Here is a 12,155-nt window from a genome sequence, read left to right on the forward strand (position 1 = left end):
CTGAACGCACTGCTCTGTGACCTCACGTAGAACTGAGCATGCTCCCGAACGCACTGCTCTGTGACCTCACGTAGAACTGAGCATGCTCCCGAACGCACTGCGCTGTGACCTCACGTAGAACTGAGCATGCTCCCGAATGCACTGCGCTGTGACCTCACATAGAACTGAGCGTTTCGTTCAACTCTAGCTTCCTCCTTGTCAAATTGCTGAATGACAGTTTTTTTTCCCAGAGAGACTAAAGTACAGAGGCTCACTTGGCCCCGTGGGATTGTTCAGGATAGGGAATGAGTGTTGGGTTTGAGGAGGCGTGGGAGGGGTAGACAATATGGAAGATGAGGGAGTTATGAGCCTTACTGCCGAGGGAGACGAGACCAGGAAACCCTGAAGGAGAGGTCTCTCCTTCCTCCCAGGGCAGCTAAGAAGTGTCTCTAAAGGGCTCACTTATTTTGAGTTTTTCTAAAGCAAAAAATTCAGACTGTACCCAGGCCACGTGGATTCCCAGAAGGGCCATTTTCCACCCTCCTGACGTCCAGGAACGGCATCCTGAGAGGGAACAGGGCATGCCGCCACACCCCTCCTTCCCATCAGCGCCCCAGCCTGGCTCTACCAAGAAAGCGACTGCTGCACTTTGCAACCTGCTTCTAAGAGGGAGTTGGTGGTCGCTGCCAGGTGAGTATCACATAGTCCTGGAAGTAACTGGATATGCTAGAAAAAGGTAATCTGGACACTTTCCTGAGTGACAGTGAGCCATCAGGACCTCCTGGACACGGAGGCGCTTTCTGTCCCAGAAATCAAGCGAACAAATTAGAAGTCTGCAACCTACAAGTGTACTGCACTGTGTTTTTTAGAGCGGCTGCTAAATTATTACTTCCTTTCCAAATTGTCTTTGCTTTATTCATTGTTTGTTCTGAATCTAGACCTCCTGGCCTTGAACTTAATAGGGACAGCCCTGAAGTCCTGATCCTCCTATCTCTACCTCCCAAGTGATGGCCTCATAGGTTTGTGCCACCATGTCCCGCCAACTGTTAAATGTTATTTTTTTAATTTTGGCAGTGTTATGGCTCTTAGGCCTTGACATCCTAAGCAAAGTGCTCTAGGAATGAGCTACATGCCCAAGTCTTGACTTTACCTTTATGTTTTGTTTTGTTTTGCTTTTGCTTTTTGGGTTTTTTTTTTTTTTTTTTTTTTTTTTTTTGAAACAGGGTTTCTCTGTGTAGCCCTGGCTGTCCTAGAATTCCCTTTGTAGACCAGGCTGGCCTTGAACTCACAGAGATCCACCTGCCTCTGCCTCCCCAAGTGCTGGGATTACAAGCATTTGCCACCATGCCTGGCTAGGTTTTACTTTTCAGTGCTATAAAGTATAAAGGAATCTATGTCTTGGGCATCTTGTAAGTGAAACAACTCGCATAGAGATGTATAGTTATGAAAAACAAAGGTGGGTTAACTCATTAACACTTCTTTTACTAGAAATCTAACTTTTGTTCATGATAATCATACTTAAAAGATATGTATTTGTACTTTGGAACGTGTGAATTTTTTTGCTCCTTGCTTTCACAGAACCCATTTCAGCCATCTGCAGAGACTGGCATGCTGGGAGTTAGGACAGGGGTGGGATGGAGTGAGGTTAAACACAGACTCTTGGCTCCCCAGCCTAGGGTGCCCTAGGCTGCTGCTGTAGTCTCCCCATCTGTGTAAGAACACATGTGCTTCCAGGAGGCTGTAAGACTTAAAGCTTTTCTCACGGCATTTCAGATGTAATTACTCGGTGCTACTGTTCAGATCTTGAATATCTCTATATTAAAGCCTTGACCATCAACCCAGGCTGCTTTGGGGAAGTTCTGGCACCTTCAGGAAGTAGGGTCTCATGAGGGGAAGCCAGGTGGTTGAGAGAATGTTCTGGAAGGGGATAATGGGACCCTCTTTCTTCCTCCCACATCTTTCTTTCATGCCCTACCTGCCATGATGTGGGCCTCTTTCTCTGCCACATACTCCCACCATCACACACCACCTTGCCATAGGCCTGGACTCAGTGAGGCAACCCACCACAGACTAGAATCCCCAAAACTTTGAGCCAAAATAAACCTCTCCTCTTTTTAAGTTGACTGTCCAGGGTATTTTATTGCAGTAGCGTAAAGCTGACCTCTAGCAGTCCGGGGAGCAGCAGCTCTTGTTTCTGTGCAGTTCTCCCTGCTATTGGTGTCTATCCGGAAAGTGGAGCAGATTAGCAGCAGGGCTTTACAAATGTTTCAAGAGACACTTCTCTTTGAGGAAGCCAAGTTGAGGGTTGCAGCGTGAGCTCCTGTTCCTTAATGGTTGCCTCTTCTTCATCCCGAGTACTCAGTACAGTGCTCAGTAGAGACACATCTCAGGCAACAAAAACAACAACAATAAACAATGCTTTAAAGCGAGGAGGGGGCATGGGAAAGCAGGGCAGAGAACAAAACCGCTGCTCTTGCCCTAACCGCCTCTGAGGATCCAACCCTTCCCCCTGAGTCCTGATGAGGTAACTGACATGAGTCTGTGACCTTTTGGTGTTTCCTGCAGAGCCTAAAGGATGAGACAAATCTGTCCTCATCCAGTCCCTCCCTAAGAGGCTCCTCACTACCTTGCAGCCCTCAGTCCCTCTGAGCAAATATCCCTCCATCCAGACCTCACCCATCCCTTCCCAGAACTCTCTGCTGCTCTTCCAACCCTCCAAACCCTTGTCCTTGCTACGGCCCCTCCCTGGACCGCCTTTCCTCCCTTGCTTGGTAAAACCCTGCGTATTCCTCAGTAGGAAGGTTTGCCTGTCCCATTAGACTCGCAATCCAAGATACTTCTTTGAGGGCAGAGCCTCTTCGTTCCCATGGCATCCAGGACACACCTGGCATTAGGAAACTATGTAGGATGAAGTAACCACTCAAATGATCTGATGGCAAGGCGAGGGCAGGAGTGGCACCCTTCTGCCCCCAGAGGCCTGATGCCAAGGGACGCCTCCCTGGAGAAGGCTCTAGAAACAGTGTGCAGCGCTTTGTCCAAGTCCTACTTAGAGGACAAGGCTAGGGTAATGGGGAAATGGCTGGTACATCAGTAACCACAAGTCTCCTAGTGTAGATTATTTAAAAAGGGAGGGACCCTCCAGTTATGACCATGAAAAGACCACCACACCCTTCAAGATGGGTCATTTAAGAGAGGAGGCAAAAGCACTTGTAACTTTCCAGACTTCTGCCTACAACTACCTCTCACCAGGTCCTACACATGCAGGACCCATACAGTGCGGAGGAATGGACCAATGACAAGCAGGTGACACATGTTGGCTCTGGTGCAACACAGCTAAGAAAGCTAACCTAGGAAGTACTTATAAGGACAGGACACACAAACACACACACACACACACACACACACACACACACACACACACCCATGTCATGTCCTGACACTCACACTGGCAGTCACAATGGCATTGAATCCAAAGGTCTGTTTCCTCTTAGATTAAGCCCCAGTTGGAGAGACCAAACCCCAAGGATACCATTGAGAATTCAATGAGGCTGTAAGGTTGGCGAGGACAGGCTGTTTCCCCAGTGCCCAGCCCAAGAGATTGCTGTCAGTGACCAAACCATTATCCGAAAGCCCACAGCAAACAACACCAATCATGGTCTTCACTGCTAAGAAAAGTTGCATGTGATAAATGTTTCTAAAGTTCCTCTCCTGCTCTGCTCTTGGGAATATACAAAAGAAAACATTGTGTTGCCAGGGTGGCAGCATCACATGGATGGGACACCTTAAACGTGCAAACATTCAAGTCTATTAGATATATAGATAACATATATATATATATATATATATATATATATATATATATATATATATATATATATATATATATATATATATATATATATATATACACATACCTGCATACACACGTACGCACGCACACATGCCCACACACGGAATAAAATGGCATGCATGTTTCTGTAGACTTTAGGGTAGTCTGCACATGAGGAGGTGTGAAACATGGAGAGAAAGAAGTGAAGGCTGCAGGAGGTTGGCTTGAGGGAGGGGAGCAGCCTAACTATCCAGCTGGACAAGAGGGAGGTGGGGAAGAAAGGCTGTCTGGTGGTGGCTGGACACCCAGGCCTTGGGCAAGATGGCGGCACCAAGAACAGTCACAGAGTAAGTGGGGTTTATTAGACTAAGGGATCCAATATTGCTTACCCAGGAAAAAAATCGAAGATTACATTAAGTGCATGTGGACCCCCAAATCTAGAAACAAGGTTTTTCTTGAAAACTCTACTCCAAAATTCAAATATTAGGCTCACAGTACCAGCCGAGCAGCCACGTGAGACAAGAGACCAGGGATGAGGGTACTAGGACTTGAGAGGAAAGATGGGGAACATGGGACTTCTCACTGTAGCTGGCCCTGGCCTCCCTGCTGCTCCTGCCTGCAGAGACCTGAGGAAGAACCCCACTCCTGAGGGTAGATTTTCAATACACAGTGACCTCCCATTTCAGCTCACTAAAGCCCATCTTGTGTCTGATCAGTTGATGAACAGCTGGGAGAAGTCGGGGATGGGGGATGAGGAGCTGGGAGACTTCCCTGCTGAGCCCATGGTTTCACCCAGGCTAAGGGTAGGCGGGACACGTCTTTGTGTTTCCTGGCCCCATGCATCTTCAGCTGCTCTGTCATTTCCCTGTCCAGACAACTATGAACTCTTCAAGACTCAGCCCAGGACCACCTCTAAGGGGCTGCTGAGTCAGCTGTGGCCTGGCAGGGGAGCACAGGGCACATCCATTTCTTTACGTGAGATGCCCAGAACCAACGTGCTCCTTAAGAAGGGAACTTGCTCTCGTTTTCTGTTCTAGTTCAGGACAGAGACTGTATCTTGGAGAATGGATATAGGAAGGGCAGAGAAGAAAGAAGGTTCTAGCAATAGAAAATGTCATTCCAGATCATAGTAAGTGTCCTGTCTTTTGTTGTGGGCAAATATTTTGTGGAAGATGAACCTCACTGGAGAAGTGGGGCATTAAAAACAGAACACAAATAAGCCTCAATCAAAAAAAAAAAATGTCTAGGAAAGGCGAGGTCTGGACTTTGGACCCCCTAGCAACAGCTTGCTTTGCTGGCTATTCTGCTTCTGGGTCTCCTTGCCTCTGAGACACACACACATACATGCATGCACACACACGCACACGCATGCTCGCATACACACACATACACATGCATGCACACGCATGCACACGCATGCACACATACACACACATGCCCACACATATACCAAGAGTTCTAGGCATCTCTATCCATGTAGCCCTGCCTCATCATGCTGAGTCCTTTCCTCTCCTGCTACTTTAACCTTTAGCATGTGCCTTCCAGACGGGGGCCCCGCAGCCTTTCTATCTGTTTCCCACATGGACCAGGCTGATAAAAGTGGAGTGGCTCTTGCATAAAAGGCAGAAGCCAAGTTTATCGATAGGATATATTTAAATTCAATGGTGAGTGAACTTAGTTGTAAAAGAAAGAAAGGGAAGAAGGAAGGAAGGAAGGAAGGAAGGAAGGAAGGAAGGAAGGAAGGAAGGAAGGAGCCCAACCTTTAAGAAGCCCAGCCAAAACAGGGCCTTCTGGAAACACCAGGGCTTGTTTCTTGTTGAGTCTGTGTGTCCATTATGTGCCATGAGCCGCAGGCCAAAGTCAGGAGCTGTCCACCCACCAGCACACCTTGAGAGCCTAGCACCATGCCTGCTGAATGCTGACTGGTGCTCAGATTAATAGAGAGGTGAATGAAACTGGAAGAGCTTCCTCTCCATTATAAGGCACTGTGTCCAGCAATGTCAGAGCCGAGTGGAGACATGGTGGCATTGTCACAGAGGCCTTCCAGGCCGGAAGCCCACAGTCACTGCTACAGCTGACAAGGTACCACACATTATAGATCGCAAACCACTCTGACCTTTGCTAGCTACACAACTGACAGAGAACTCATGTCTAGAATACACAAAGAACTAAAAAAAAAAAAAAAAAAAAACTAAACACAAACACGATAACCCAATTAAAATGGGCTATGGAACTAAACAGAAAGTTCTCGGAAGAAGAGATGCAAATGGCTGAGAATATTCCAAGTGTCCGACCTCTTTATTCATGATAAATGATCTTAGTGATCAACTTGGCATACCTGGGAAAGGGAACTGTCAATTTGAAGAATTTCCTCCATCAAACTGGCCTGTGTCATGTCCTTAACTGCTCATTGGCATGGGAGGGCCCAGTCCACGGAGTGATGCCATCCTCAGGGGAGTGCGAAAGGTAGAGCGAGCAAGCCTACTTAGCATCATTTCTCCCTTTCTGCTTCAAGCTCCTGCCTTGAATTTCTTGACCTCACTCAATGATGGGCGGTGACCCCTAAGCTAAAATTAATCTTCCCCCCTCAAGTTGCTTTTGGTCATGGTGTTTATCACCGAAACGAAGAGCAAACTAGGACACTAGCCATCAGGGAAATCAAATTAAAATTGCTTTGAGATTTCATCTTACTCCAGTCAGAATGGCTGAGACTAAGAAAACAAAACCTAGCAAATGCCAGTGGTTGTGTAAGAAAGGAGAAACCCTCACCCGCTGTTGGTGGTAGTGCAAACTGGGAGGACCACTATGAAAATGAGTGAGGCAGTTCCTCAGAAGGCTGGAAATGCATCTCCCCTATGACCCAGCTATGCCACTCCTGGGCATGTACACAAAGGACTACATCCTGCTACAAAGACAAGCTAGTTCATGTCCATCACAGCTTTATTCACAATAGCCAGGACATGGGAACAGCCTACCTGCCCCTCAGATACTGAGTGGAAAACGAAAACGCAGTACCTATACCCAACTGAGTGCTGCAAGAAGCCTTATCACTGTGCTAGAGTGCTTGTCTAGCATGCGGAAGAGGCTGTGTAAGAGAAGACGATGAGCCATGAGAATGCTATGTGACCATGGAGGCCACGGTTAGAGCGATGCTTCGGCTTGCTGGGTGGACCAGAAGTTAGAGGGAGCAGAGGAGCATTCTTCCCAACGCTTCCTAAGGAACAGGGCCCTGTTGGCACTCAGCTTGCAGCATCTCACTTCTAGATATGGCAGAGGCTACCGCTCTACAGTCTTAAGGCACTTAAGGCTTGTGGTAACTTTGTTATAGTAACCTCTGGAAGACAAAATAATAGCAAAGAGCTGCAACAAGAGACTGTTCTCTGCAAGACAAACCAGGGAAAAGGTTTGGGGGAAAGTCAGAGAAGATACTACTGATGGACGTGGATGGAGCCATCACACTAGTGAACTCTTGGAGAACCGAAGGACCTTGTTCATGTAGCTCTGGGAGGCTAGCAAGCAAAAAAGCATTATCAACACAATCAGACGCTATTTGCCAAGAACCCGCCCCTATGTGAGTGACTTACACTACATGACTGGGAGCAGTGTTCCCTCCTGACAGTCATCTTGTTTGCTCATCGTCTGGACAAAAGTCAATGCATTCAGTCAGCTGACAATCCTAGCAACATGGGCTACTGTTTCGTTGGGTGCACAGGCTGTTGATTTTTTCAAAAAATCACTTATTTATGTATATTGGGGGGAGCAAGTATGTCATGGTGTGTGTGTGTGTGTGTGTGTGTGTGTGTGTGTGTGTGTGTGTGTGTGTGTGTGTAGGTCAAAGGACAAGTTGCAGAGTGAGTTCTTTCCCCTTTCCATGTGGGTTCGGGTAAAGGGGCTTGCTGGCAAATGCCTTTCCCATTAAGCAGTCTTGCTATCCCCACATACAGTGTTGAACTAAAACCCTGGCCACCTTGAGGATGTAGGGCAGGGTATCTGATAAGAAGAACCAAGGAAGCACAGGCTGGAGCTGAGCCAAGGAGAAGAAACAAACCATAGGGTTGCTTACCATACAGCACAAGTGGCAAAGCTTGCAGGAGCCTTTGCGAAAGCAGAGGGGTCCATGCAGAGCCCAGAGCCCAGCCCACTGAGAGATGATGGCATTCCCAAAGTGGGCCTGGCAAAGGGGAAGGAGATGAATGAGACACATAGATTGCATAATGAGCAGATGAGAATTTCTCAGTGTATCTATTCATATGCATATGAAATGCATCTTGTGTTTTCTGTCCCGTGTCTTCTAGGCAAAGGCTGTCCAGGGACAGAAATTCTACTTAATAAGTCCAAAGTTTCTTTATTTCCAGAAAATCGTGGTTATCTCCTTCCCAAACAGTTCTCAAGATGGCCCATTCTGGAGGAGAGAGGGGCATAGGAAGGCTGCCCCTTGGCTGCCTAGTGTCAAGACACTAGGAAAAGGACCAGGAAGGCACTGCTGTGTCTCCTATCTCAGCAGTGCCTACTGCAGTATTGCACATGTGCCTTGTGTCTTCTTTTGTCCCTCCACCCCTGCCATGACCCCAGTTCTGCCCAAGCTCCGTGCTGTTTTCAGTAACCTCAGTGTGGCTATATGTATCAGACTTGGCAAGCTAGAACTACATTTCCCAGAATTCACTTATAACATTCCCTTACATCTGAATTGGTCCAAACATTTTATGCAGGATTTAGAAATTAAACTAAATCAGCATTCTCTGTTCTCTTGAGATGAGATCACTCTGCAGAAGGGCTACCCTGTGATAATAACGTCTTGTTTCCCCTTATCTGTCCATCTACAGGAATCTCACAAGGGTCAGCTCAGGACTTCTTCCTGGCCCTTTAACTGCCCTTATATACAATCATTTCCCTGGGTTTCCTGCAATTGTTCAATGTAATATTTACATTAAAAGAAACTCTTTGGAAAAATTACATTTAGCAGAGGGCCGCCCAGATGGTTCACTGAATAAAAATGCTTAATGCCAAGTCTGATAACCTGAGTTCAGATACCCAAAACCCACATGGTAGAAAGCGAGAACCAGCTTCCAGAAGCATCTTTGAACCTTCACATATAAGCTATGACATACACACACACACAAGTAGATAAATAAATAAATGTAATTTTAAAATTAACTCTTATGTATATGTGTGCTTCCGTCGCACAGTTTTATGCACCGTGTACATGCAGTACCTGAAGAGACCATCAGATCTCCGGGGACTGGAGTTACAGATGGTTGGGAGTGAGCCTTGTAGGGGCTGAGAATAGAACCTGGGTCCTTTGGAAGAACAGTCGGTGCTCTTAGCTGCTGAGTCATCTCCCCAGGCCCGGCCATTGCTTTTTAAATTTCATTTAGCAGGTTCACTTGAGAAAAGGAAACAATTCATGAATCTGGCAGCACTGGGTACTGAGGGTGGCTGGAGTGCTCCACCCAAGCTCGTGGCAGGCTACTTGGCACCCATAGGTGTGGCGGTGATGTGCAAAAGAACCCGATCCAATTGGGTGGTGTTGGAATTTGCCTTGCTCTGATTGGCAGGGGATTCTGCTGTTCCAGTAGGCAGCTGTGAGGGTATAGTTTCAGGTTAGGATATGATCTGTGTATATATACCTCAAGTTAGGGCACATTTCGCTGCATTCAGAGACACCTTTAGGCCAAACTTAAAACACATGCAGAGACGTCTCCAAGTTGAACTTAATGCCACTTAACATGTCTCTAACAAACCCCCATCCTCCAAACATCATGGTTACCTTCCTTGGCCCTGGATGAACAATGGGAAATTATTTGCCATACTCTTTAACCTCTGTGTGCTAAGGCTGCTTGCTCGCCAATGTCTATTTGATCCTGACTTCTATTCATTGTAGCCCCATACTTTTACACGGTTGCCTTGTGGGCTGTGGCCATGCAAGTAGAGACTTTCTTCCCCACTGCTAAGGGTAACTATGTGGTAGCTCGGGCCAGTAGAAAGCAGTGAAATATCTGGCAATGCTCTATATCAAATTTTTCTCTCTCTGTCTCTCTGTCTCTCTGTCCCTCTCTGTGTCTCTGTCTCTGTCTGTTTGTCTGTCTGTCTGTCTATCTCTCTGTCCCTCTCTGTGTCTCTATCTCTCTGTCTGTCTGTCTGTCTGTCTCTCTTTCTGTCTCTCTCTCTCTTTCTCTCTCTCTCTCTCTCTCTCTGTGTGTGTGTGTGTGTGTGTGTGTGTGTGTGTGTGTGTGTTCCCCCCCCTCCCTTTCTCATGCAGAGGAGAGCTAACTGAAGCTGGGGAAACCAGTCTAATACTAGTAAAAACAACCAACAAAAAAGCAGAGTTGGGGGTATGAAGGGGTCCTGGGTGACAGGCGAGGCCATATCTCACCCTGGATCCCCTACAATCTACAGTTTCACTCACCCTGCTGTGGTCTGGGTCTCAAAGGGACAGAGCAGATGTCCTACTTGTTGTGTTTTGCTAGCTGCAAACCACTCAGGCAGGGTAAGGTGGATGTGCAAGCAGCCAGACCCTGGGCAGAGGCTTCTCACACTTATTTCTTCAGGAGTCAGTCAAACCCAAACCCCAGATTGGCTTAAGGTTAGGCTTGAGACTAACCTTCTGCAGACCTCAAGGGAGACAAGGCATCACTTGTATCAGAGACTCACTCCTCCCTAACCTATGAGCTGAGAATGCCTTGACCTCTTCTGCAAGAAAATAAGCAGCGTTCCTGGGGCTTCCTTTGTTTAAGGAAGGAACTTCCTGCCCTAAGTCAGTCCAGGCTTATCTTCTACACAGACTGCTTCACATACCTACATAGACATTCTAAAGCTACTGGGGAAGGCAGAGGGGCGGGGGAAGTGTGTGTGTGTGTGTGTGTGTGTGTGTGTGTGTGTGTGTGTGTGTGTGTGGTGTTATGTCCACACTCACATGTGTAGAGATCAGATGACAGCCTTGGGTACCATCCCCTACCTTCTGCCTTATTTGAGGCAGTCTCTTGTTTACCACTTAGTACAGCAGGGCTAGCTGGCCAGTGAGCCTCCCGTTTCTGCCCCCCCAAGTCTGCAGTAGCAATGTTGAGTATGCCGCTACTGACTTTCTGTAGGACCTGGCAATCAGAAGTCAGAGAACTCGGAACTTTAGCCTTGCTCAGCAAGCACTTTACGCTAGCCCCCAAATGAGTGTTTTTAAAAACTAGTGTTTCTGCCATTAACAGCCCTGCCCCATGAACAGGGAGTCCAGATCACATTGACTGCTACATAGAGAAGAGGGGACCTCCATTAACACTTAGGTAATGTGCACAGCCTTCTGCCAGCCATGCTCACGTCCTCTGTGACTCAGGCTTGAGGACTACTTACCTCATCATATGTGAAATGGGCATAATATGACTGAAAGAAGTTGAGTGACTTTTCCAAATTTACAGGGTCAGGAAACATTGAGGCATGGTGTGGAATGCGTACTTTCTCAACTTCGCAGAGATGTGGGCACAGGGGTACCAACTGAAGGCTAAGTGACAAGCCACCTTGAAAGTCAGCCTTAAGGGAAGTGAACTTGACTTCTCTTCTGATTTTTATTTTAGTTTTGTTTGGTGCTGAAATTTTTTGATGCTTGCTTTTCTTTCATTTTTTTTCTATAAAGACCTTGATTAAATTCATGTTTAACTTTGTATATTGGGCAGACTTCAAACCATTAAATAACACAAATGTCAAATCAGGTTTCTTTTCAGAGAAAAATGTAAGATTAAAACAGAAGCATTGAGGGCTTTTGTTCAAAGTCACACTTTGAACATGGTATTGAATTCTAAACTATTATTATATCACAGTGACCATTTTGACAATTTACATATTAAAATTTCCCCTCCTTAATAAATAAACATTGAAAAAGACATCTTGCCTTTGAAACCCTGTGATTTCTACAATTAAATAAGAATGTGTATAAATGTTTTGACCTTTTTTCTGTTGAAACTGAGCTCTATTTATGTGCAAGGCTGCCAGAACGATTGCTTTTCTTCCTGCCAATACAAAGGTGCATGTGAGGAAAGGTCCTAGAAGCAAACTACATTCGTTCTTGCCACTGCTATAATGGGTCTCCAAAGTGACTGGCTTGAGACAGAAGTGTATCCTCTCATATTTGTGGAGGTCAGAACTCCAAATCCAACTGCACACGGCTAAAGGCAAGGTGTCAGTGGGCAGATTCCTTCCAGGGACTCTGTGGGGGGTGGGGGGAGAATCCATGCCCTTGTGTGGGTCAGTGTCTAGTGATCACTGGCGTATCTTGCTGCAGCTGCTTTCTGCCTCCAACAAAGCACCCTTCCAGTATGCCCCACCACCTCAATGCCCACGCCTTTGACTCCCATTTCTCTGG

Source organism: Acomys russatus, chromosome 29, assembly GCF_903995435.1.
Source record: "Acomys russatus chromosome 29, mAcoRus1.1, whole genome shotgun sequence".
Taxonomy (NCBI): domain Eukaryota; kingdom Metazoa; phylum Chordata; class Mammalia; order Rodentia; family Muridae; genus Acomys; species Acomys russatus.